We start from the raw sequence: 27,245 nt of genomic DNA, 5'->3' as shown, positions 1-27,245 counted from the left end.
TAGTAGCTGCTCCGCCTGGCGTCTGGCATTATGGGGTTAGTGCTAGGACTGGTTGGTCCGGTGTCAGAATAATGTGACTGGGTGAGACATGAAGCCTGTGCTGCGACTTCTGTCTTGTGTGTGGCGCGCGTTATATGTCAAAGCAGCACCGCCCTGATATGGCCCTTCGTGGTCGGCTGGGCGTTAAGCAAACAAACAAACAAACAAACAAACACTGCTTCATATGACCCTGTTTTTCGGCTACAGATTTCTCGATTTTGGTACTGGTGTGTTTCTAAGGAGCTGAACTTTTCGTTTAATACCATGTTCACTGTGATTGATTGATAATGCCTCATGAAACAGGTAATTAGTTTTACCCAAGTAGGTACATAATGTGTGCAGTTAATTGCTCGAATCTTGACAAATTCCATCGGGTAGGTTCGCTGGCGTGTGGCTGTACGTTTGGGTTTTTTTTTAACCAGGTGACCCTTTCGTTTATACTTCCTGTTTGGAGTTATCGCCAAAAATTAATTATGGACGCTATTTGCACTGCACATTTTCCAAACTAGCTCCTTCCTGTAGCAGATATTCAAAACCAGGTGACCCTTTCGTTTATACTTCCTGTTTGGAGTTACATGTATCGCCAAAACATTAATTATGGACGCTATTGTATTTGCACTGCACATTTTCCAAACTAGCTCCTTCCTGTAGCAGATATTCAAAACCAAATGTACATAAACATAAGGATGTAGAGCAACTGTTGCAATGATACCTTGCAAAGCTATCTATCCCACTGTTGCAATAATACATTGCAATGGTATCTAACCCACTGTTCCAATGATACATTGCAATGATATCTATCCCACTGTTGCAATAATACATTGCAATCATATCTAACCCACTGTTGCAATGATACCTTGCAAAGCTATCTATCCCACTGTTGCAATGATACATTGCAATGATATCTAACCCACTGTTGCAATGATACATTGCAATGATATGTAACCCACTGTTGCAATGATACCTTGCAAAGCTATCTAACCCACTGTTGCAATGATACATTGCAATGCTATCTAACCCACTATTGCAATGATACATTGCAATGCTATCTAACCCACTGTTGCAATGATACATTGCAATGCTATCTAACCCACTATTGCAATGATACATTCCACACTTCTAGATTTCAATTAGTCACATTATGGGCCCCACTCAGTCATTGTTAAATTAATCGTCTCTTCAGCAGTTACAGCTATTGGAGACCGTTCATTACCGGATGTCACGTGTTTCATCGAGTGAGCATGATATCAAAGAAAAGTACTGTCTTAGTAACTAGAAACACAACAGTGCTAACTGGTACATTAACTTCTTCTTCTTCTTCAACGTTCCAGAATTTGTCTGGTTACATGTGAGCTCGTTTGCCCATTTGGGTTCCCCACACTATACTCTGAGAGCATAGTCAGCTTCACTCCGCTTTCGTTGGGTAGGCATGCTGGGTATTTTCGTGTTTCCATAACCCACCAAACTCTGACATGGATTACAGGATCTTTTCCGTGCGCACTTGGTCTTGTGCTTGCGTGTACACACGAAGGGGGTTAAGTCACCAGCAGTTCTGCACATAAGTTGACCTGGGAGATCTGAAAAATCTCCACTCTTCACCCACCAGGCGGCAGCGACCGGGATTCGAACTCACGACCTTCCGATTAGGAAACCGACGTCTTACCACCACGCCACTGCGCCCGTCTGGTACATTAAAGGCACAGTAAGCCTCCCGTAAACCATCACAGAGCTCCCCGAGCGTCTACATACAGTACAAGCATACTTCCATTTGAACGCTCACCGAACGGGAACGTCCTGGCTGCTTTCTGTCGAGCGTGAGAAATTTTCAAAGAATTTATTTTCGTGGACTTGGTCCAACAGCAATGGCGCCTCGTTTTGGTGCTGGACGGCTGTTATGATACCGGAAATCACGCCCGGACAGTAAGCCTCCCGTAAACCATCACAGATACTGTCAGGCTTTTACACACAGTACAAACACCCTTCCATTTGAACGCTCACCAAACGGGAACATCCTAGGTGCCCTACGTAAAGAGCGAGCAATTTTTAAAAAATTAATTTTGCAGATTGTCTCGAACACTTTTTGGACCCATCCTGAACTCAGGTCAAACATGAGTTACTTCCCTTCGGGTCTCATTCTATCGATGTAAACTGGCGATAGCCGTGAATCGATGATTATCAAAATGTTTTTGGACCGTGGTGCGTTTTTGCGCTAGACCCAACTTTTAAAATCTAAATAATAAATTGACAGCTTGTTACACAAACATTCTTTAATCATAAAAGAATTCTTTTTTCATCAAGACAAAGTTTTGAAAGTTTGAATAAAGAAAAGCCCGGAAGCAGGGTCACGCAAGGGTCGTAGCAGACGACGGTTTATCAGTGCATATCGCCGTTCCTCTCAACAGTCAAAAGCCATCGCTAGAGTTCTTGTGAACCACAGCCGTTTGTTTCGTGCATAAAAACGTGATATTGTAAATAAGCTCACATCGAGTCGCATTCAAATGACTAACTGACGACTACATTGTGAAAAAGGGAAACTGGATCACACGGGTTCACGATGGCTCAGGGGTAAGATAAACCACGCAAAAATAAATTCTTTGAAAATTGCTCGCTCTTTACGTAGGCCACCTAGGATGTTCCCGTTTGGTGAGCGTTCAAATGGAAGGGTGTTTGTACTGTGTGTAAAAGCCTGACCGTATCTGTGATGGTTTACGGGAGGCTTACTGTGCCTTTAACAAAGACGCACAAAGAAATTGAAAACGATAACTATCGTAATCCAAGCACAGAGAGACAACTGACGTTCCAAAATTCAGAATGAAAAAAACCCAAGAATTGTAGGTATAATTGGAACGTTAAATAATGGACTGACAAAATAAAACTTTACATTTACGTGAGTGTAACGTTTTGTTTTGTCAATGATTAAACGTACCAATAACATAACATTCTTGTTTTTTGATGACCTTCGTAAGCAAGCATTCAGTTGACCATCGCCTGTAACGATGTAAATGTTAAACTGCCCTTTTGTTTGGCCATGCAGTGTACTTGAGCCTTTGGATCAGAAATAAGAAAGACATGAAGAAGAAAGTCTTGAAAGTCTTTCAACCTGACAGGGATGGCCAAATCCACCGTCCGATCGTCAGGGGCGAGTAAAAAAAATCCGCCGGGCTAGAGTAGAAACCGCCTGGCAGCTCGCTCAGATGGCCAGTGAAAATTCGGGTCAAATGTAAAACGTTTGGTTGGACTATCGAGCTTTAAAGCCATATAAACACTGCAGATGCAGGAACGTCTGTCGTCTGCAAAATCACCGCCATGTTCTAGTGAAACGAAAACGAGGCTCCTGTCGTATCACCGCTATTTAAATTGTGTAAAGAAAACTGGCACCCGTAATTTGTTGTGTGGTATGTACCGGGCCAGCGAAATTTCTGGCGGGCTAGTGACTTTCTTGAAGTTACTCACCCGGCTGGCGATTTATATTTTGAGATTTGGCCATCCCTAACCTGTCTCAGTGTCAGGGTATTCAGGTTTGAATGCCTAATAAGGCAGACGACACACAGCTGGTTACAGTCACAAGCTCGTCAATCGTACGTGACAATTCAGGTACGCCTAGTGAGGGATCCACTTGCAGTGAGAATGGCTGCTCAATTCAAATGAGGTCCAGAGAGAATAAGTCGTTAAAAGCAGTAGGAGGTGAAAATGAAGTCGTTACTTTGCGTGTGACTGTGAGGTTAACTGCACTCCTCTATGTGTTCCAGCGTAGACAGCGAAATGCTCTTACACTTCGGCCAGCTCTCTCTCTCTCTCTCTCTCTCTCTCTCTCTCTCTCTCTCTCTCTCTCTCAGGCTCTCTCTCTCAGGCTCTCTCTCTCAGGTTCTCTCTCTCTCTCTCAGGTTCTCTCTCTCTCAGGCTCTCTCTCTCTCTCTCTCTCTCTCCCTGGGTGAGCACATCTCTATGGCAATCCGAATGGTGCAAAAGTCCCTTTTAGCTCTTGATGTCTAAATAACACATTATTTAGCTAAATAACGCGTTATTTAGCTAAACAATGCTTTATTTAGCTATATCATGCATTATTTAGCTAAATAATGCATTGTTTAAATTAAACAATGCATTATTTACAGATACAGAAAAAAGAGAGCCCAGAGCACTAAATAATGCATTGTTTAGCATAAATAAGAGATTGTGTTTGTAAATAACTCATTATTTATAAATAATTACGCGTTTTCTCTAAACAATATATTATATGTAAATAAAGTGTTATTTAAATAAATAAAATATTATTTAGATAAATAAAATATTATTTATCTAAATAAAATATTATTTAGATAAATAAAATATTATATGTAAATAAAATATTATTTATCTAAATAAAATATTATTTATCTAAATAAAATATTATTTAGATAAATAATTTATTATTTAGATAAATAATTTATTATTTAGATAAATAATTTATTATTTAGATAAATAATTTATTATTTACTGTTTTTGCCTTGAAATAGTATTATTACACTAAATAATGCTTTATATAGCTATATAATAGGTTTCCGCTATATAATTCATGATTTGGTAAATAATACATTATATACCGTAAATAAAATATTATATACCGTAAACAATTCATTGTTTAGCGCATCGCGAAGCCGTTTTTTCTCTTGTTGTTTTTTTCCACGTGTTTCCGTGGATCCACGAGAGCTCTGTTGATTCTCAAACTGACCAATCAGACAACTAGCATCTGTACACTAATTAAAGTCCCATTGTTGAGTGTGACGAAAACTCGTGGTGACGATTTTAAAACATGTTGGGTCACGCATGGTCCAATCTTACATGGTCCAATCTTACATGGTCCAACCTTACATGGTCCAACCTTACATGGTCCAATCTTACATGGTCCCATCTTACATGGTCCAACCTTACATGGTTCAACCTTACATGGTCCAATCTTACATGGTCCAATCTTGCATGGTCCAACCTTGCATGGTCCAATCTTACATGGTCCAACCTTACATGGTCCAACCTTACATGGTCCAACCTTACATGGTCCAATCTTACATGGTCCAATCTTGCATGGTCCAATCTTACATGGTCCAACCTTGCATGGTCCAACCTTACATGGTCCAATCTTACATGGTCCAACCTTACATGGTCCAACCTTACATGGTCCAACCTTACATGGTCCAATCTTACATGGTCCAACCTTACATGGTCCAACCTTGCATGGTCCAATCTTACATGGTCCAATCTTACATGGTCCAACCTTACATGGTCCAACCTTACATGGTCCAACCTTACATGGTCCAATCTTACATGGTCCAACCTTACATGGTCCAACCTTACATGGTCCAACCTTACATGGTCCAACCTTACATGGTCCAATCTTACATGGTCCAATCTTACATGGTCCAACCTTACATGGTCCAACCTTACATGGTCCAATCTTACATGGTCCAACCTTACATGGTCCAACCTTACATGGTCCAATCTTGCATGGTCCAATCTTGCATGGTCCAACTTTACATGGTCCAATCTTACATGGTCCAACCTTACATGGTCCAACCTTACATGGTCCAATCTTACATGGTCCAATCTTACATGGTCCAACCTTACATGGTTCAACCTTACATGGTCCAATCTTACATGGTCCAATCTTGCATGGTCCAATCTTACATGGTCCAACCTTGCATGGTCCAACCTTGCATGGTCCAATCTTACATGGTCCAACCTTACATGGTCCAACCTTACATGGTCCAACCTTACATGGTCCAACCTTACATGGTCCAAAATTACATGGTCCAATCTTACATGGTCCAATCTTGCATGGTTCAATCTTGCATGGTCCAACCTTGCATGGTCCAATCTTACATGGTCCAACCTTACATGGTCCAACCTTACATGGTCCAATCTTACATGGTCCAATCTTGCATGGTCCAATCTTACATGGTCCAACCTTGCATGGTCCAACCTTGCATGGTCCAATCTTACATGGTCCAATCTTACATGGTCCAACCTTACATGGTCCAACCTTACATGGTCCAACCTTACATGGTCCAATCTTACATGGTCCAACCTTACATGGTCCAACCTTGCATGGTCCAATCTTACATGGTCCAATCTTACATGGTCCAACCTTACATGGTCCAACCTTACATGGTCCAACCTTACATGGTCCAATCTTACATGGTCCAACCTTACATGGTCCAACCTTACATGGTCCAATCTTACATGGTCCAATCTTGCATGGTCCAATCTTGCATGGTCCAATCTTACATGGTCCAACCTTGCATGGTCCAACCTTACATGGTCCAACCTTACATGGTCCAACCTTTCATGGTCCAACCTTACATGGTCCAACCTTACATGGTCCAACCTTACATGGTCCAATCTTACATGGTCCAACCTTACATGGTCCAACCTTACATGGTCCAATCTTACATGGTCCAATCTTACATGGTCCAACCTTACATGGTTCAACCTTACATGGTCCAATCTTACATGGTCCAATCTTGCATGGTCCAATCTTACATGGTCCAACCTTGCATGGTCCAACCCTGCATGGTCCAATCTTACATGGTCCAACCTTACATGGTCCAACCTTGCATGGTCCAATCTTACATGGTCCAACCTTACATGGTCCAATCGTGCATGGTCCAACCTTACATGGTCCAATCTTACATGGTCCAACCTTACATGGTCCAATCTTACATGGTCCATATATATTATTGGACCATGTAAGATTGGACCATGCAAGGTTGGACCATGTAAGGTTGGACCATGCAAGATTGGACCATGCAAGATTGGACCATGTAAGATTGGACCATGTAAGGTTGGACCATGTAAGGTTGGACCATGTAAGGTTGGACCATGTAAGGTTGGACCATGTAAGGTTGGACCATGCAAGGTTGGACCATGCAAGGTTGGACCATGTAAGATTGGACCATGCAAGATTGGACCATGTAAGATTGGACCATGTAAGGTTGAACCATGTAAGGTTGGACCATGTAAGATTGGACCATGTAAGATTGGACCATGTAAGGTTGGACCATGTAAGGTTGGACCATGTAAGATTGGACCATGTAAGGTTGGACCATGTAAGGTTGGACCATGCAAGGTTGGACCATGTAAGGTTGGACCATGCAAGATTGGACCATACAAGATTGGACCATGTAAGATTGGACCATGTAAGGTTGGACCATGTAAGGTTGGACCATGTACGATTGGACCATGTAAGGTTGGACCATGTAAGGTTGGACCATGTAAGGTTGGACCATGTAAGATTGGACCATGTAAGATTGGACCATGCAAGGTTGGACCATGTAAGGTTGGACCATGTAAGATTGGACCATGTAAGGTTGGACCATGTAAGGTTGGACCATGTAAGGTTGGACCATGTAAGATTGGACCATGTAAGATTGGACCATGCAAGGTTGGACCATGCAAGGTTGGACCATGTAAGATTGGACCATGCAAGATTGGACCATGTAAGATTGGACCATGTAAGGTTGGACCATGTAAGGTTGGACCATGTAAGATTGGACCATGTAAGGTTGGACCATGTAAGGTTGGACCATGTAAGGTTGGACCATGTAAGATTGGACCATGCAAGGTTGGACCATGCAAGGTTGGACCATGTAAGATTGGACCATGTAAGGTTGGACCATGTAAGGTTGGACCATGTAAGGTTGGACCATGTAAGGTTGGACCATGCAAGGTTGGACCATGCAAGGTTGGACCATGTAAGATTGGACCATGCAAGATTGGACCATATAAGGTTGGACCATGTAAGGTTGGACCATGTAAGGTTGGACCATGTAAGATTGGACCATGCAAGATTGGACCATGCAAGATTGGTCCATGCAAGATTGGACCATGTAAGATTGGACCATGTAAGGTTGGACCATGTAAGGTTGGACCATGTAAGATTGGACCATGTAAGGTTGGACCATGTAAGGTTGGACCATGTAAGATTGGACCATGCAAGGTTGGACCATGCAAGGTTGGACCATGTAAGATTGGACCATGCAAGATTGGACCATGTAAGATTGGACCATGTAAGGTTGAACCATGTAAGGTTGGACCATGTAAGATTGGACCATGTAAGATTGGACCATGTAAGGTTGGACCATGTAAGGTTGGACCATGTAAGATTGGACCATGTAAGGTTGGACCATGTAAGATTGGACCATGCAAGATTGGACCATGTAAGATTGGACCATGTAAGGTTGGACCATGTAAGGTTGGACCATGTAAGATTGGACCATGTAAGGTTGGACCATGTAAGGTTGGACCATGTAAGGTTGGACCATGTAAGATTGGACCATGTAAGATTGGACCATGCAAGATTGGACCATGTAAGATTGGACCATGTAAGGTTGAACCATGTAAGGTTGGACCATGTAAGATTGGACCATGTAAGATTGGACCATGTAAGGTTGGACCATGTAAGGTTGGACCATGTAAGATTGGACCATGTAAGGTTGGACCATGTAAGGTTGGACCATGTAAGGTTGGACCATGTAAGATTGGACCATGTAAGATTGGACCATGCGTGACCCAACATGTTTTAAAATCGTCACCACGAGTTTTCGTCACACTCAACAATGGGACTTTAATTAGTGTACAGATGCTAGTTGTCTGATTGGTCAGTTTGAGAATCAACAGAGCTCTCGTGGATCCACGGAAACACGTGGAAAAAAACAACAAGAGAAAAAACGGCTTCGCGATGCGCTAAACAATGAATTGTTTACGGTATATAATATTTTATTTACGGTATATAATGTATTATTTACCAAATCATGAATTATATAGCGGAAACCTATTATATAGCTATATAAAGCATTATTTAGTGTAATAATACTATTTCAAGGCAAAAACAGTAAATAATAAATTATTTATCTAAATAATAAATTATTTATCTAAATAATAAATTATTTATCTAAATAATATTTTATTTAGATAAATAATATTTTATTTAGATAAATAATATTTTATTTACATATAATATTTTATTTATCTAAATAATATTTTATTTAGATAAATAATATTTTATTTATCTAAATAATATTTTATTTATTTAAATAACACTTTATTTACATATAATATATTGTTTAGAGAAAACGCGTAATTATTTATAAATAATGAGTTATTTACAAACACAATCTCTTATTTATGCTAAACAATGCATTATTTAGTGCTCTGGGCTCTCTTTTTTCTGTATCTGTAAATAATGCATTGTTTAATTTAAACAATGCATTATTTAGCTAAATAATGCATGATATAGCTAAATAAAGCATTGTTTAGCTAAATAACGCGTTATTTAGCTAAATAATGTGTTATTTAGACATCAAGAGCTAAAAGGGACTTTTGCACCATTCGGATTGCCATACATCTCAGGCTTCCGGCCGGTCGCATTTTTCCAAGCTCCTGCTTGTTCATCAAGTTTTCCTAGTTTCACGCTGTTTTGTTCAACCAAGGTTAGTACAAGTGTATGCAAGACTACAACAGTTAGAATGCCGGTGGAAAATATAGCGTTCCGTGCCATTTGTGGTGGATTTTGTGCTGTTTTTCTGAACTTCATGTGCAAACGGGTAAAAGTGACAGCAGCCATGATCAACAGTTTCACGAGAAAGTCGAGCACGGCCAGAGTACAGTGTGTGTTGTTGACAGTCATCTTACTGCATGTGTTGATGTGTGCCAATGACATTGAAAGAAACCCGGGACCAGTGCATAGCATTCAAGAAGGCATTGAAGAAAGACTCCACAAGATGATTCTAAGTACAAACGAGCAACACGCATCAAGGTTGGAGGGTACAATTTTCCGCCATTTTGATGAACGATTCGCTGACCTTTCAACCAGACTAGTAGGACGCATGGAGGATTCTCTGCGAGCAGTGACTGAACAGATAGGTCTTATTCAATCCAGAATGGATTTTCTTGAAAACAGTCAGAGAGAAATGGAAGATAGACTAGAACATTTCCGCGGATCCGTTGATGACGAGCTTGATACACTAGAAGCCTTTTCCAGAAGAGACAATCTAAAGTTTTTCAACGTTCCCCAGACTGACACAAGTGGAAAAGAAAGTTATGACGTGTGTGCCACTGCCCTGATAAACGTGCTGCACAACACAGTACCAGATAAACAATGGTCGCGTGACGACATAGTACGTGCACATCGCCTTCACACGAACAGATCAGGACCGCAACCTATGATAGCGAAGTTGGCGAAGTGGTCAGACAAAATGGACATTTTAACAAAAGGCAGAGACAAGTTGAACGAGAAAGGTGTGAGGGTCGCATGTGATCTGACGTCAAGACAGCAAAGCATTATCCGACAGCATCGTGACAGGGGGATCCACGCATACTACAGGGGAAACACGCTGGTTGTGGACGGACCGCTCCAATCTCGCCGCAGCCACAGGCACCAGAACGACAAGGAACATCACAGGAGTTACGCAGCCGCAGCCCAAAACAACAGGTACATGAACGAGTACTCAGATGCTGCCAACTACGACAGGTACTCTCGTGCTGCCAACCACGACAGGCACAACGAAGCTACGCACTACGACAGGCACCAAAGCAGGTACCGTGATGCAGCGCGGCAGGATTCCAGGCTTCACGGCTGGGACCAACACCGTGACACTCACCCGCATCCACGACAGAACGACGCTCATTCGGGTCTTTTAGAGCCCGGGGAATTCCCATCCCTGCCCCGCTCCAAACCCCAACCCGCCCCTAAATCCCCACCTCCCTCCAAATCCCCACCCACCTCCAAATCCCCACCCACCTCCAAATCCCCGCCCACCTCCAAATCCCCGCCCCCTTCAAAATCCCGTCAGCTCCCAGCCTTCCAGGCACAGACAGCGAAGCAGAGTGCCAGAGGGACCGACCACCTCACGGGGACGACAAGCCAGCGTCAGAGTCAGGGGACTCCAGAGTTTCTGCGCGCTCCTGAAGACGTCACGACAGAGGAGCCTTCGCCCGCGCAAGACGCCTTGCCCCAGTCGCCGGTGGCTGACCTTGGGGCTTCCCCGCAGGAAGACACCATCGAACCCGTCATCGATGACGACAACACAACCGCCTCACTCCCTCTCAGTACGGTAATACAAGGAAACCCCACGAGGGTTGAACGCGATGTTGTTTTTCATGATGCCCTAGAACCAAGTAATGCCGAAAACCCCGTGCAAGGCGTGATGACCGACAGGCCACGGACAAGGTCGAGGGCTGTGATTGATTGTGGTCGACAGATGACACTTTGAGCCGTGGTAACGATACTGCCACGAAGTCTAATGAATGAGGGGTAGGCCGGGCCAACTGTGACATTACTCGACGGATTGTCAAGTTTATGACATATAATATTGAAGTGTTGAGAAATGTTAAATGACGGTGAAATAAGAGCCTACATTGAGAAGTTTGATATTGTCTTGCTAGTTGAAACGTTTTCAGTTACCTTTCCGTCCTTGATTTTTCCGTTATAATATTATATTATGATGTGTTTCTTTCTCCAGGTTTAAAAGTTTCAGACGCAGTCACCGGGCGTCTCTCCGGTGGTGTAGCTTTGTTGGTTAAAAAAGAAATTAGCCATTTCGTCGAAAGAGTAGAAACAGAATACGATATTTGCGTTGTATTAAAATTAGGAAAAGAGTTGCTGGGGTTAGAGAGTGATGTATTACTGTTAGGGACATATCTACCACCAGCCAACTCTGCCTATTACAACGAAACTGAAATTTCAAATGGTGTGTCTATTATGGAAGAGTGTATTTTGGATCTTATAGAAAACGTTAGTGATTTGCCCTTTATTTTGTTTGGAGATTTGAATGCAAGAACAGGTTCTCGGAATGCACGTGAAATGCAGTGTTTTTATGATGCAGATTACTTCAGTGTGTTCCCGTCACAGAACACTGAAGTCGAGGAAGGAGACGATTGTTTTGAAGCATGCGTGCGTGTGTCGAAAGATAAAGAGTAGGATGTTCTTGTTTTTGTTTACTTTGTGCATTTGTATGCTGGTACTTGAGATGTGCTCATCTCCATGAAAAGGGCCCAAGGCCTACTCATTAAAACATTCAGACTTCAGACTTCAGACTTCTAGCCCTCTCTCCCTCTCACTCTCTCTCTCTCTCTCTCTCTCTCTCTCTCTCTCTCAGGCTCTCTCTCAGGTTCTCTCTCTCTCTCAGCCTCTCTCTCTCTCTCTCTCTCTCTCTGCTCTCTCAGGTTTTCTCGTTCTCTCTCTATCTCTCTCTCTCTCTATCTCTCTCTGTCTCTGTCTCTCTCTCTCTGTCTCTCTCTCTGTCTCTCTCTCTCTGACAGAGCGACACGAACAGAGAGACAGCGACAGACTGATAGAGAGAGAGCCAGAGCCAGATCCAGATCAGAAAGTCAGACAGAAAGAGAGAGAGAGAGAGAGAGTATGACAGACAAACAGAGAGACACACAAAACATGCATAGGCCTACCGTGTAACCTTGCAGCTGCACACAAACATGCATTTTATGACAGCCAAAATCTCCAAGGGTAAGGTGCACCGCAAAACGGCACCTGATGGGACTACCAGACAAGCTAGCACCGACAGCGATAGGATTTAAGCAAACAGTAACAGACACATACACACAGGCATAGCTCATACACGACCGTCTGACAGAATGAAAAGGTCACCGCAAAACACACGCGCGCGAAAAGGCAGACAGACGAAAACATGATCGCACAGATAGACGCTTCTCTTCAGTGCAGACCACATATCCGAGCATACAGTTTACTGCTACAGACAGGCAGACACACGGACATTCAAACTAGCACACACACACACACACACCGTGGCACACACACACATACACACACACATGCACGAACGCACGCACGCACACACACACAAACACACACACACACACACTGGCACACACACACACACACGCACGCACGTACACACACACACTGACACACACACACGCACGCACGCTCGCACACACACACACACACACACACACACACACACACACACACACACACACTCACTCACACACGTCAAAGGGGAAACAACAAACAAACCCATTAGTTTCTGAATAAGTATGACGTACATTGGACTTAAAATTACAACCAGAAAGGAAAACTCTACGCACCCAAATCGATTATACGAGGGCGTAATATTTCCAACCATAGACATGCACCACCAATGAAACACACGTGTTTACAGCGGCCGTTGGCAGGCTGGTACGTGTGTGAATATCGCCAAACGAAATGAGCAGAGTTCACTAGTTGACCACCACGGCTAGTATTTTTGTTTTTATGCGCTGGGCCGTCACAATTACGTTGGGGGTTGTAACATTTAAAAAACCCACTTTTACTGGGATATTCCATCTATTAGAGAAAATTAAAAAATACAAAAGTAAAACGACAAATGTCATTAGTGCATTCTGCGTAACGAGGGTGCTTTTGAAGAGACTGTGTTTACGGACACACTTACCGTTCTGTTTTAAACAAGATGCCCTTTTGCTTTCGCCTATTACCGTCTTTAACTTTCGCCTATTAAACGTCGCTCAAACACAACTATTCTACCTCCCAGCCTACCCCTGGATTTTTTAATGGAGACTTCATGTAATCTCCAATCACCATACAACCTACCTATTGCCCAACTTTTGAAAGATTATCTTTGTAAACAAACAAATAAACGATGACGTAATGTGAACTACACAGTCCGGATGATGTGGGTCGTGGAATATGGAATATGAAACTACGTAAGGAATTTTACGTTGTTTATCTCTCTTCGGATGGTGTGGGTCGTGTACGACCCATACTCGGCAAAGAGACGGCAAAACGTTTGTCCCTTTTTGTTGAAACCTTCTTTAGAACCCATATCATCCCGACTGTGTAGTCCAACGCGTGATCCGGTGAAGGCTAGAGGACGGTTAGTGCACAACAGAAAACAATAAATTGTGTGCAATTACGACCAGTTCTGTCTTAGTTAGGGTCCAAACTTTGCTTTTCTTCTTCTAGCCAAGCCGCTCCGTCCATCAAATCGAGTCGAACTGCGCTAACAGATCGAAAGCAAGCAGTTGTATTAAAAGGCAGTAAATCAACTTATCTTCCAGTAGTAGCGGGAGTTCCTCAAGGTTCAGTGCTTGGACCTTTGCTCTTCCTAATTTATGTAAACGACATTGTATGTGATATAGAATCTACGATTAAGCTTTTTGCTGACGACACTAGCATGTACTTGTCTTTAGCCAATCACAACATCCGTGCCGAAATTTTAAAATCAGATCTTGAAAAAATTGTAAATTGGGCAGAAACATGGAAGGTAGCATTTAACCATGCAATTGGTGAAATTGTGTACACAAAGAACCCCTGATATCGCAGATCTAAACTTTGGCAATACCATCCTTGAAAGTTCCCAAAATCACAAACACTTAGGAATAATAATACAAAACAACTGTAAATGGGATGAACATATAAAATCTCTTGTTGCAAAGTGCAGAACTCTCGTAGCTTGCTTGCGTACATACAAATATAGACTGAGCCGAAAATCATTGGAAATTATGTATAAATCCTTCATTCTACCACACTTTGATTATTGCGACATAATATGGGACAATTGTAGCAAAACCCTAACAGATGAACTCGAAAAGTTAAACCTAGATGCAATACGAACAATCATCGGAGCTGTCCGCGGAACCAGTCACTTTAAGCTTTACGGAGAATCTGGACTCCAATCATTATCTGAAAGGCGTAACCGTCATAAACTAACAATGTTCCATAAAATTACTCACGACAAGACCCCCCCATACCTACAAGCAGCACTCCCACCTCTCGTAGCAGCCAACAACCCCTACCACAGACGCCGCCCCTTAGAACGAAGTTTTCCCCCACATCGAACAGAAACGTACAAAACATCCTTTTTTCCTTCGACAACAGTACTCTGGAACCAACTACCTGAACCTGTTTGGCAAATGTATGTTGCATGGGACACATTGACATGAAAGTGGAAGGTTTTCCTCGTATTTTTCTCTTTCGTTTCTGTTCTGAACGTACAAAGCACAATTATAGTCAAATCGCCGGTTAGCAAATTGTCTTTTCTACGTCCCCTTACACGACCGCTTACGAGAGACGGAAGGTACCTGAAACCATGGTATGCGTGATATAAAATACAACGAATACGCCATCATTATCCTTCCTATGCAAGAAGTTGTAAGCAAAACATATTATAGCGTACTGCGTACCGACCGGCACTCCACAACACACATGGTCCCAAAGCAAAGGGCGTACATCTTTAAAAATGCAAAAAATGCAATGCGAATTAGAGGCAATCATTTTTTTTCCAATCACCGGTGCCGACTTAGCAAAAAAATGAATGTTTTCCTGCCGACGGGAATTGCAAAATGGCCAAATCTTCTCCAAGATCACTGGGAATCGAGCCAATACCCCTCAAGTGCATGCAAGTCAAATTGACCGGAGTTCAAAAGAGCCAGTTAACTGTGGAAGTGGCTGCGCAAAACAGATAGAACAAGTGCACGGAAAGTTAACCGGCTCGCAACAAATACATACATACATAAATAAATACATAAATAAACAAGTCGCGTAAGGCGAAATTACTACATTGAGTCAAGCTGTGGAACTCACAGAATGAAACTGAACGTAGTCCGCCGCTAGTGCAAAAGGCAGTGAAAGTGACGAGCCTGTTTGGCGCGGCAGCGGTTGCGCTGTGCTTCATAGCACGCTTTACTGTACCTCTCTTCGTTTTAACTTTCTGAGCGTGTTTTTAATCCAAACATTATCATATCATGTTTTTGGAATCAGGAACCGACAAGGATTAAGATGAAATAGTTTTTAAATCGATTTCGGAAATTTAATTTTGATCATAATTTTTATATTTTTAATTTTCAGAGATTGTTTTTAATCCAAATATAACATATGTATATGTTTTTGGAATTAGAAAATGACGAAGAATAAGATGAAATTGTTTTTGGATCGTTTAATAAAAAAATAATTTTAATTACAAGTTTCCGATTTTTAATGACCAAACTCACTCATTAGTTTTTAAGCCACCAAGCTGAAATGCAAAACCAAACCCCGGCATTCGTCGAAGATTGCTTTGCCAACATTTCAATCAATTTAATGGAAAAATGAGGGTGTGACAGTGCCGCCTCAACTTTTACAAAAAGCCGGATATGACGTCATCAAAGGTATTTATCGAAAAAATGAAAAAAAAAATCCGGGGATATCATACCCAGGAACTCTCATGTCAAATTTCATAAAGATCGGCCCAGTAGTTTAGTCTGAATCGCTCTACACACACACAGAGACAGACACACACACACACACACACACACATACACACACACACACACACACACACACACCACGACCCTCGTCTCGATTCCCCCCTCTATGTTAAAACATTTAGTCAAAACTTGACTAAATGTAAAAAGGAATGCAGATAAAACAACAACAAAACGATGAAAAATCAAGCAGAATAAACAGCAGCAGCCGGAGCAGCAGAAACACAACATTTAATTAAGCGCATAGTGCTTTTAGTTATGCGCTATAGAAATCTCCTTAATAAATCTTCTTAATAATTACAAACATGTTATTGCTATTTCTCTCACTCTCGTTTATGACACAAACGTAATTTCTCCGCGACGAAAAATAAAAAATAAAAAAGTAAAGTTAGTTACTGGGTATATGTTCAATCAAAACAAAACATTCGCGAGAATAAAAAATAAAAGACAACACAGAAACGTTATAGTGATTGGAACGTTTTTTCATAGAAACAAAACATTCAACAAAAATATTCGTCTGTGCGAAAAACCATAACTGCTGCAACCCAGTCCTAGGGGAAAAAACCATGACTGCTGTAACCCAGTCCTAGGGGAAAAAACCATGACTGCTGTAACCCAGTCCTAGGGGAAAAAACCATGACTGCTGCAACCCAGTCCTGGGGGAAAAAACCATGACTGCTGTAACCCAGTCCTAGGGGAAACAAGAAGGGCAAAGCCCATAAGACTCACATGCTTGACCTTGACCTTCAAATAACTAAACCTAGCAATGACATCATACACTAAGAACTGCTTTACACATTTTTCCTACCAAAATACATGTGACCTTGACTCAAGGTCATCCAAGATCATGCAACACAAAGCTGTTAATTCAAGACATAGGAAGTACAATGGTGCTTATTGGCTTTTTCTACCATGAGATATGGTCACTTTTAGTGGTTCACTACCTTATTTTGGTCACATTTCATAAGGGTCAAAGTGACCTTGACCTTGATCATATGTGACCAAATGTGTCTCATGATGAAAGCATAACATGTGCCCCACATAATTTTTAAGTTTGAAACAGTTATCTTCCATAGTTCAGGGTCAAGGTCACTTCAAAATATGTATACAATCCAACTTTGAAGAGCTCCTGTGACCTTGACCTTGAAGCAAGGTAAACCAAACTGGTATCAAAAGATGGGGCTTACTTTGCCCTATATATCATATATAGGTGAGGTATTCAATCTCAAAAACTTCAGAGAAAATGGGAAAAATGTGAAAAATAGCTGTTTTTTAGACAACATTTATGGCCCCTGCGACCTTGACCTTGAAGCAAGGTCAAGATGCTATGTATGTTTTTTGGGGCCTTGTCATCATACACCATCTTGCCAAATTTGGTACTGATAGACTGAATAGTGTCCAAGAAATATCCAACGTTAAAGTTTTCCGGACGTCCGGACGTCCGGACGTCCGGACGGACGTCCGGACGGACGGACGGACGACTCGGGTGAGTACATAGACTCACTTTTGCTTCGCATGTGAGTCAAAAACCATAACTGCTGCAACCCAGTCCTAGGGGAAAAAACCATGACTGCTGCAACCCAGTCCTAGGGGAAAAAACCATGACTGCTGTAACCCAGTCCTGGGGAAAAAACCATGACTGCTGCAACCCAGTCCTAGGGGAAAAAACCATGACTGCTGTAACCCAGTCCTAGGGGAAAAAACCATGACTGCTGTAACCCAGTCCTAGGGGAAAAAACCATGACTGCTGTAACCCAGTCCTAGGGGAAAAAACCATAACTAGGGGAAAAAACCATGACTGCTGTAACCCAGTCCTCCGCTGGAATAGGACGGTGTGTGCCTTCGCAAAGTTGCAGACATTTAGGGGCATTGGTGTTAGGCAAAAGGGGGGGGGGGGGGGTTGCTTCATCAAATCGTCCCTGCATCGCACACGACGGAGTGATGTGGTTTTGCAAGTGATCCAGCTGGAATGGCTGCATAATAGTGCTGGTGCCATTTGTCGCACAGTGTACAGAAGTCGCCGTCTGAGGGAGGGGGGGGGGGGAGGGTACCTTTGGCCGCTGGACGTCTGCCATTATGAAGCCAACAAACATGATCGATTTTCAGTGTGACGGGGGGGGGGGGGGTGAGGAGGGAGGGCGAGAAAGAACGAGAACGAAAGAGAGAGGGAAGGAGAGAGACAGACGGACAGAGAGAGAGAGATAGCCTTGAGTGTCAAAAGTCATCTTTCTATGTAGAGAAAGAAAGAGAACAAGAAAGAGATAAACAGAGAGAGAGGGGGAAGGGAGGGAGGGGGAAGGGAGGGAGTGAGGGAGGGAGTGAGGGAGGGAGTGAGGGAGAGAGACAGACAAAGAGGGAGAGAGACAGACAAAGAGGAAGAGAGACAGACAAAGAGGGAGAGAGATAGACAAAGAGGGAGAGAGACAGACAAAGAGGGAGAGAGACAGACAAAGAGGAAGAGAGACACACAAAGAGGGAGAGAGACAGACAAAGAGGAAGAGAGACAGACAAAGAGGGAGAGAGACAGACAAAGAGGGAGAGAGACAGAAAAAGAGGGAGAGAGACAGACAAAGAGGGAGAGAGACAGAGAGAGAGAGCCTTGAGTGTCGACAGTTCATCACTGATCCTAGAGAGAGAGAGAGAGGGGTATGCCAGACGGTCAAGACAGTCAGAAAGATGGAGAGAGAGAGACTGAGAGAGAAAGAGACAGAGAGACAAAAAGAGATAGTGACAGACAGAGCCAATCAAAGATATTTTCATTTAATTTTTCATTGCTATAAATCCATCGTCCCATTGCTGGGAAAATTGGATCGCTATGTACACCAAAATGCTTCGAATTGCGTAGCGGGAAAATTGCCTGGCTTTGTAATTGACCTAAGGGCGATATTAAGTAAGCTGTTACGTACGGACGGCAGTAGCAATTTTGACCAATACTCTTGATTTTGGTATCGCTGTGTTCCAAAGACTCTGCACTTTCCTTTGATATAAGGCTCACTGTGTATAACGGGATCAAACACGTGATAGTCGCTGATGAATGAAGTGAAAACTGCGACTCAGTGTCGTACGTCACAGCTTAGTTTATCTCCACCTTAAACATCCTGCGGGCATCCCAGTAGTGCTGAAGAGAGCTGATCCTAACGTCTGTATCGTACCCTCCCTGAGAGCGGTTCTTGCAAGTTCGTCAAATGCCGCTGTCCCGATTTCGTTGACAGATGAAGGAGACGGCGGTGTCGTGTGCCTTAATTATAAGAACAATGAATATGTAAAGTACCTTTTTCACCCGTGTAAAGCATCGCTGTAAATCCTCTAGGAGTTTACATGGAATAAGAGCATCGTGCCACACACACAAAATAAAGCCTGTCTACTTACAGTGCAGAGTGAGGATTTTCTGCTGCATTAATTGTGCAACTGACTTTACTTTACTTTATTTGGTGTTTAACGTCGTTTTCAACCACGAAGGGTTATATCGCGACGGGGAAAGGGGGAAGATGGGATAGAGCCACTTGTCAATTGTTTCTTGTTCACAAAAGCACTAATCAAAAATTTGCTCCAGGGGCTTGCAACGTAGTACAATATATGACCTTACTGGGAGAATGCAAGTTTCCAGTACAAAGGACTTAACATTTCTTACATACTGCTTGACTAAATTCTTTACAAAAATGGACTATAATTCTATACAAGAAACACTTAACAAGGGTAAAAGGAGAAACAGAATCCGTTAGTCGCCTCTTACGACATGCTGGGGAGCATCGGGTAAATTCTTCCCCCTAACCCGCGGGGGGGGGGGGGGGGGGGGTGCAACTGACACAGGTGTCCATCTGCAGAAGTAGTTGTGCTAAAAGTCACAGCTCTTTGATGGGCGAAGGTAGCGAAAGTCCCTTGCAAATTTCTGAGGGGTCAGTTTGCTCAAAAAACGTCTCTACAATGGATTCTTCACTACCACCTCTTTACGCTTGATTGTGGCCATTGTTCCTTTATCCCCGGACCCTATGTGTCCCAGGTAATGGTGGTGGTGTCCTGTCGGTAAATTCCTTTTCATTCAGACTCTATGTGTCCCATGTAACGGTGGTGGTGTTCTATCTCTACATCCCTTTGTATCCAGACTCTATGTGTACCATGTAACGGTGGTGGTGTCCTGTCGGTACATTCCTTGATATACAGACTCTGTGTGTCCGATGTAATGGTGGTGGTGTTCTCTCTCTACATTCCTTGACATCCAAACTTCATGTGTCCCAGGTAACGGCAATGATGTTCTCTCACTACATTCCTTTACATCCACCTTCTATGTGTCCAACGCAGGAAACGGTGGTTAAGATGCTGGTGGTGGTGTCATATCTGTACATCCCTTTACATCCAGACTCTATAGTATATGTGTCGCAGATGACGTTGGTGACGATGTTCGTTGTACATTCCTATACATCCAGACTCTATGTGTCCCATGCAGATGGCGGTGGTGAAGATGCTGGTGGTGGTGTCGTGTCTCTACATCCTGACGGCGGCTCCCAACGTGGCCCTGGGCCTGGCGCGCTCCCTGGTGCCTGAGTTCCTCCCGACGCGTCGCTACACCAACATCTTCCTGCTGTCCCACCTGGCCTGGCTGATGCTCTCCATGCTCAACTCTTCCCTCAACTTCTTCGTCTACCTCGTCATGTCGTCCCGCTTCAGGCACGAGCTCGGCAAGCTCTTCTTGGGCAGGAAAGGGCCGCTGCTGGGCAGTTCTGCCGCCACCTCGCAGCCGCATTTCTCTTCTGCTGCTGTTGCTGCCAGGGCTAAGGAGGAACCGGGAGTAAGCGGATGCACGCTATGGTGCGCCAAATTGATATTACTATCGTTAACTGTTATATAGGGTTTTGAAACTATCGTTAACTGTTATATAGAGTTTCGAAACTATCGTTATCTGTTATATAGAGTTTCGAAACTATCGTTAACTGTTATGTAGAGTTATATCAATAGCGCGTTCGTGCGCATTATTGCTAAAACTATGTGAAACAGAGTATAAAAAGCGCTGTGCGTTCCAATCGCTAATGGGCAGAATATACCTGCGCAGAGTCGGCGGCACAGACGACGCACTGCATATTATTGATGCTGCGATAGGGATTATGACGAGTACTTGGCCTGTTTTCTTTTCACGCAACGTGTAGCGGGCTGGGATAATCTGCAGTGCGTCGTCTGTGCCGCTGACTCTGCGCAGGTATAATCTGCCCCTAAGCTCGTCATCCGTCTATTCTCCTGAAGACTCTCCTTTCACATCTTCAGTAATTATGTGCCGTTCTTGCGATGTGTGTTGTTCACAAATGATACAGGTTTCAAGGCACAAGTGACATTCTGTTCCTGCCGTCCATTTTGTGTGTCCTGTACTGTACAGTAAGCTATTCGGTTTCCCGCATTTTAATCTGGTTCTGTGTTGTGTTGTCAATAAAAAGGTTTCTCTTATTATATCATGTCTTTGGCTTCTCTATACGCATTACTATTCAGTCATGTACATACTTGCCGTTGTTGCGAATCTTTCCAGCACAATTTACTGGAAACCAAAATACGTGTGATGTGCATATTTGTCGTGCAAAATTCACGAAATCAGAAAAACGATGCCCATTTTTGCCGAAAATGCGTACAACGCAACTAATAATAGCCCATTTCGCGAAATCAGCAGCCAATTTTTGTTTTTTCAAGTTCTCAAATTCCTTGGGTATCACCACATTTAAACAACTAGAATCTAGAACGGACAGATAAAGCAATAATCGATAAATTATGGCAAGTTATGGCAAAAGGTGTAGTGTTTATGCATTTTTCGAGTTATACTCGAAACTGACCAACACAGACCATACCAACCATAAAAGGGAGCTAATTAAAGCAATGCAAACGCAATGTTTTCTTGACACAAGACGTTACGGACTGGCTGTCGATTGCCAATTTTGCGAATTCGACAATTCTGTGAATTGGGCACGACATATAGGCCTACACAAGGTAGAAACATTATGAAAAGTGATCAATATAAACACAAAACAGACACGGGTGTTTACCTCTTCACAAACATTTACCTTACACCCTGAATGATACAAAATCATGCGTTATTTGCTTTTTTGACCAAAGTATGACATTTGACACAGACCGAGATCAGCATGTTCTACGATACGCTGGTGGTCTAGCTCAACGATGACTGTCTTGATCGGTGTCAAAAGTACCAAAATAACTAGACATAACTTCAAACCATTAAAATCGATCCATTTTGTTTGGAATTATTTCTTCGTTTTAGTACGACGGAACGTATAAGACACATGAGCACACACACACACACACACACGCACGCACGCACACACACACACACACACACACACACACACACACACACACACACACACACACACACACACACACACACACAACCCCGCCTTGGTCAGCTGCTTAAATGGGAGTTTAGTCGGACTCAGACGTCACATGGCTCAATAAGTCAAGGAATGAAAATGTTTAATCCACACACTCGACGTTGTACCGGGCAAGTAAATCTAAATCGTAAACGCCCTTTTCATCCGTCCGTCAATCTTTTCATCCAAATTAGGTGTTAGCTCCATTCGAAAACGATGTCAGGCAGGAGGAGTGGGGTTGTCCGGGGGGAGGGGGTGCCCAGCTAAAGCAGTTAACAAACAGTAGTAGAAACCCAAAACAAAAGAAAATGGGGAGGCTAAGAGGGTTACAGCCAAGAAGAAGAAAACGAAAAAGGAGCAGGAGGAGGAGGCTTTGAGAAGACGTGGAATTTAACTTATTCTGCTTTCGTCGCCGCATCTGGAATTCCCTTCTCAAAGCCGACACGACCGTTGTTCTTACACAAAGTTAAATAACGCATTGCTGAAAACTACACGTCTGACTCACAGCGCCAGAATGAAGCAGAGAAAGCCCCCCCCCCCCCCCCCCCCCTCCCGCCCCCCATTAAAGACAAAGGAAAAAGAAAAAGAATTTGAAGAATAAAAATTTGAAGAAGAAGGATAAGAATTTAAAGAAGAAGAATTTGAATAAGAAGAATTTGAAGAAAGAATTTGAAGAAGAAGAATTTGAAGAAGAAGAATTTTAGAACAGAATTTGAAGAAGAAGAATTTGAAGAAGGAGAATTTGAAGAAAAAGAAGGAAGAAGAAGAAGAAGAAGAAGAAGAAGAAAACAAAGGAATGGGGAAGACAGACCCGACAGTTTCGGCAGTGCTAGGGTTGCGGTTTAGAAAGTATGTTAATGTTACTGTTAACGAAACGTTTACAAACCGTCTACCCCAACGCCTGGGCTTCACCAATATAGAAACTTGGGACATAGACTTACAGATGAATTAAGTACATGATGTCAAATCAGGCAAGACTGTAGTGTATATCTCCTACTTGGTGGTGCAGAGGTACCTGGGATGAGAGGACACCTCCCCAAAAGGGACACTTCCTGTTGTTCCTTTGTCCGTTTATACGACCAAAACCTACCTTTCATGAAAGGACACCTTCAATTTACAGACACTGTTGGCAGGTCCCAGGGATGACCTTCCATCACAGATACCACAGTGCTCATAATGACAGGTTCCTCGAGCCAATGAGAGGACATCTCTAAATAAAGGACACCTCCAAATTAAAGGCACACTCCTTCTTGTTTAAAACGGTTCGGCTTATCATCTCAGATCTGGACAGGTTTCCACACGGGATAAGACCATCCCTCCAATGGGTCACATACCACAAATCAACACCCTGACTGCTTGCTGTGTTGAGTTGGATTTATTTATTTATTGAATTTTTTTTATAAAGCGGTTAATTCATCAACATATTCAACTGGGCAAAGAGAGTACCCGGGCTGTTCATTTTTCAGAGTGTGACCCAGTGGGGGATTAGTCTTATCCCATGTAAAAGCCTCAGTGTCCAGATCTGAGCTGGTGAGCCCAACTTGTTTTCACGAGAGGGAATGTAAAAAAAACCAAAGGAAACATCCAAATAGAGAACACCTTCTGTTTGAGTTGTATGAAAAGCAAATATAAGGTTTACCTGTTATGAACGGACACCAGCAATGCAGGATCATTTCTGATCTGTCCCAATGATGCCTGTTCACAGGTACCACTGTATTCAGTACCGGCTGCTAGCCCTTGCAGAGACTAGTTCGGGCCTTTAATGTTCATGTTTGCAAAGCAACAAGCGTGCACGGTACTAACGCAGCTCATTACGGAGTGACAAAAACAAACACACGATAGGCTCGTAAGATAAACTGTTGACAACACTGCCAAAGAGCTTTCCCCTCAGCCAGGGGCAGACTCTTTGGTCTTGCTGCTTTGAAAGATTGGCAATGTTTTACGCGGCTTCTCAGTCAGTCTTATTGCTTTCTTTTCTTCATTCGCATAGCGGAAAGAAACGGTTGCTGTTGGGTGTTCCGCCTTCGTGAAAAAAGAAAGCTTATCCTTTCCAAAGGAAAAAGAGTTAGAGATGAGCGATAATTGTAACAAAATTCAGAGAACGAAGAGGTTTAAAGAAACCACACACAGAGAAAGAGAGACAAACAGACAGAGAGACAGACAGAGCGAGAGAGAGAGAGAGAGAGAGAGAGAGAGAGACACACACACACACACACACACAGACAGACAGATAGACAGACAGACAGACAGAAAGACAAAAACAGAGACACATATTGAGAGACAAAGAGAGAGAAACCTTGAGTGTCGATTGTTCGTCACTGATACAAGAGAGACAGAGACAGAGACAGAGAGACAGACAGACAGAGAAAAAGACAGGGAAGGAGGGGGGGGGGGGGGGGTAGGGGAAGACAGAGGATCAAGACAAGACAGTCAGAAAGACTGTGCAACAGAAAGAGACAGAGAGAGACAGAGAGAGTTCGCTCCCTCCAACTGCTGCTTTCAATCCAACGACGCCTTCAAATTCCAAAACAACCGTGTCAAACCCATGAACAGAAAACGTGTCAAACTCAAGACAATGGAACACGGTCGTAGACAGCAACAAACTCAGTAAAATCCCCTTTTTGACAGGTTTGCTCTATTCTTCTTCTTCGCCTAAACACGAGCGCTCAGCGAAAGAGAACTTACGCACAGGTGTTGGCTATTTAGCACATTATCATATTTTTTCTGACAACCTCGTGATTACCTCATGAAGCTTTATCAAAAGGAGTTATCCTAAACCGGTTCTCTTGCCGGTGAAATTCCTAGATTTCCACACATACAAACAAGTCATTATTGACTTTGCCTCCTTGCTGAAGTTGTTGGTCACTTCACCCTTTGGGATATGCGGGACCTACTCTTTGCAGTTTGCTATATGATAATTATTATGTTGTTCACGATATCATCCTAAAAGATGACTATCCATTTCTTCAGTTTGTGCTAATGTTGTCGCTGCTATTTCTACTGCTTCTACTGTTGTTGTTGTTGGTGTTGTTGTTGTTGTTGTTGTTGTTGTTGTTGTTGTTGTTGTTGTTGTTGTTTTGAACTTTTTATTTTTAAATTCTGATATATCTTTCTGACACTACTCTCCTTGTAAGAATAATTTTGATTAAATTCCAGTATATATATGATCAACTTAATGACCAGTTTTTATTCGCATAATTTACAAACAGGAGTTGGACACCCCAAGAATTAAAACCCTAAAACACTGACTGGCTTATACACTATAACTATGCGCACACATATTACATGCATACTAAATTGTACAACGGCGACAGGTGAGGAGACAATGTCCTAATGGCTCATAATTAAGTCTGGCGTTAATGAGCTTGTCACTTTTCATGTCATACACGCGCCGTTCGTGGCAAAACTTGGATTGTTCTTGTAGAAGGAAGAGCAGACGAGACAGAAGAACCTCCACATTTCTCTCGCCCTTGAAGGTGGAAGGGATGCAGTGGGGTAGGCAGGAGGGAGGGTGGATGGAGGCGTGGAGGGAGCGCGAGGGAAGGGAGAGTAGAGACAGTCGGCTGAAAAGAAATTGTGTGTGTGTGTGTGTGTGTGCGTCAGTGCCTGCGCGGCGTGTGCGTGTATGACATGGACAACACATTATCAGGAAGGCTGTATATGCATGAGCGTTCGCGTGTGTGTGTCTGTACCTGAGTGTATCTGTACCAGAGTGTGTGTGTGTGTGTGTACTGTCTGTTTGTCTGTCTGTCTGTCTGCCAATATGTTTGCCTACCGGTCTACCTTCCATCCTTCCTGCCTGCCTGCCCGTCTTAGTCCGTCAAATTCTATGTCTGTCTGTGTGTCTGCCGATGTCTTTACCCTGAATTATATTTTGCCCATCTCTCTACCTCCACCATTCTCAATCTGTCGTTCATCTGTTCACGACTTTTCTCCGAGTACTGGTGCAGCAAGACTCAAATGAAATACACCACAAGCACCACCGTCAAAAAATCTACTGCAAGCTTACACTGTTTCACTGATCCCACAATTAAAAGAAAATCAGTGCAAATATACAAAAGCGTCAAATTCAAGGAGATTCAACATTCTTTCCAAAACAACTACGATCAACTTTTCTAGGAAAAAGACGTGTTTCTTGTCACATCCCTCGACGATGGGGGACAAGGTAAATATACAACACGTCCACAATTATTGCTAAAATGCGAAAGCCGATTTTAGACATTGCCCACCAAAAATAGTCGGCGTATCGTTTACTAGCTGCTCATCTGAGAGGCAGAAGAGCGCGAAAAATGCAATCTATTTTGATAGGCTTTGCGTTATCAGAAACGCGGGCAGCAAGAGATGAAAAAGACTAACAGCGTATGAAGAGCTGAGTTGTCGCAGAGAGATAAAGCCAGGCAGATAGTGTCAGAACAGAAGAAATACATAAATTGACGCTTTGGTGGTGACAGCATATAATTATAGCCGCTCCCGAACCACAGAGGGACAGAGGGACAGACAGACAGACCGACACGCACACACGCACACACACACACACTAACACACACACACATGCACACTCTAAACAAAAGTGTTCCACTCCTGAACACCCTTTCT

The 27,245-nt window shown here is 43.0% G+C and overlaps 1 protein-coding gene across 1 annotated transcript in view; it reads right to left on the bottom strand.

The window, feature by feature from the left end:
• LOC138970767 (major egg antigen-like) overlaps positions 1 to 27,245 on the bottom strand; it is a 78,325-nt gene that overhangs the window by 29,119 nt on the left and 21,961 nt on the right. The window lies entirely within an intron of this gene.

This window comes from Littorina saxatilis, linkage group LG7, assembly GCF_037325665.1.
Source record: "Littorina saxatilis isolate snail1 linkage group LG7, US_GU_Lsax_2.0, whole genome shotgun sequence".
Taxonomy (NCBI): Eukaryota; Metazoa; Mollusca; class Gastropoda; order Littorinimorpha; family Littorinidae; genus Littorina; species Littorina saxatilis.
This window is presented reverse-complemented; position numbering and strand designations above follow the sequence as displayed.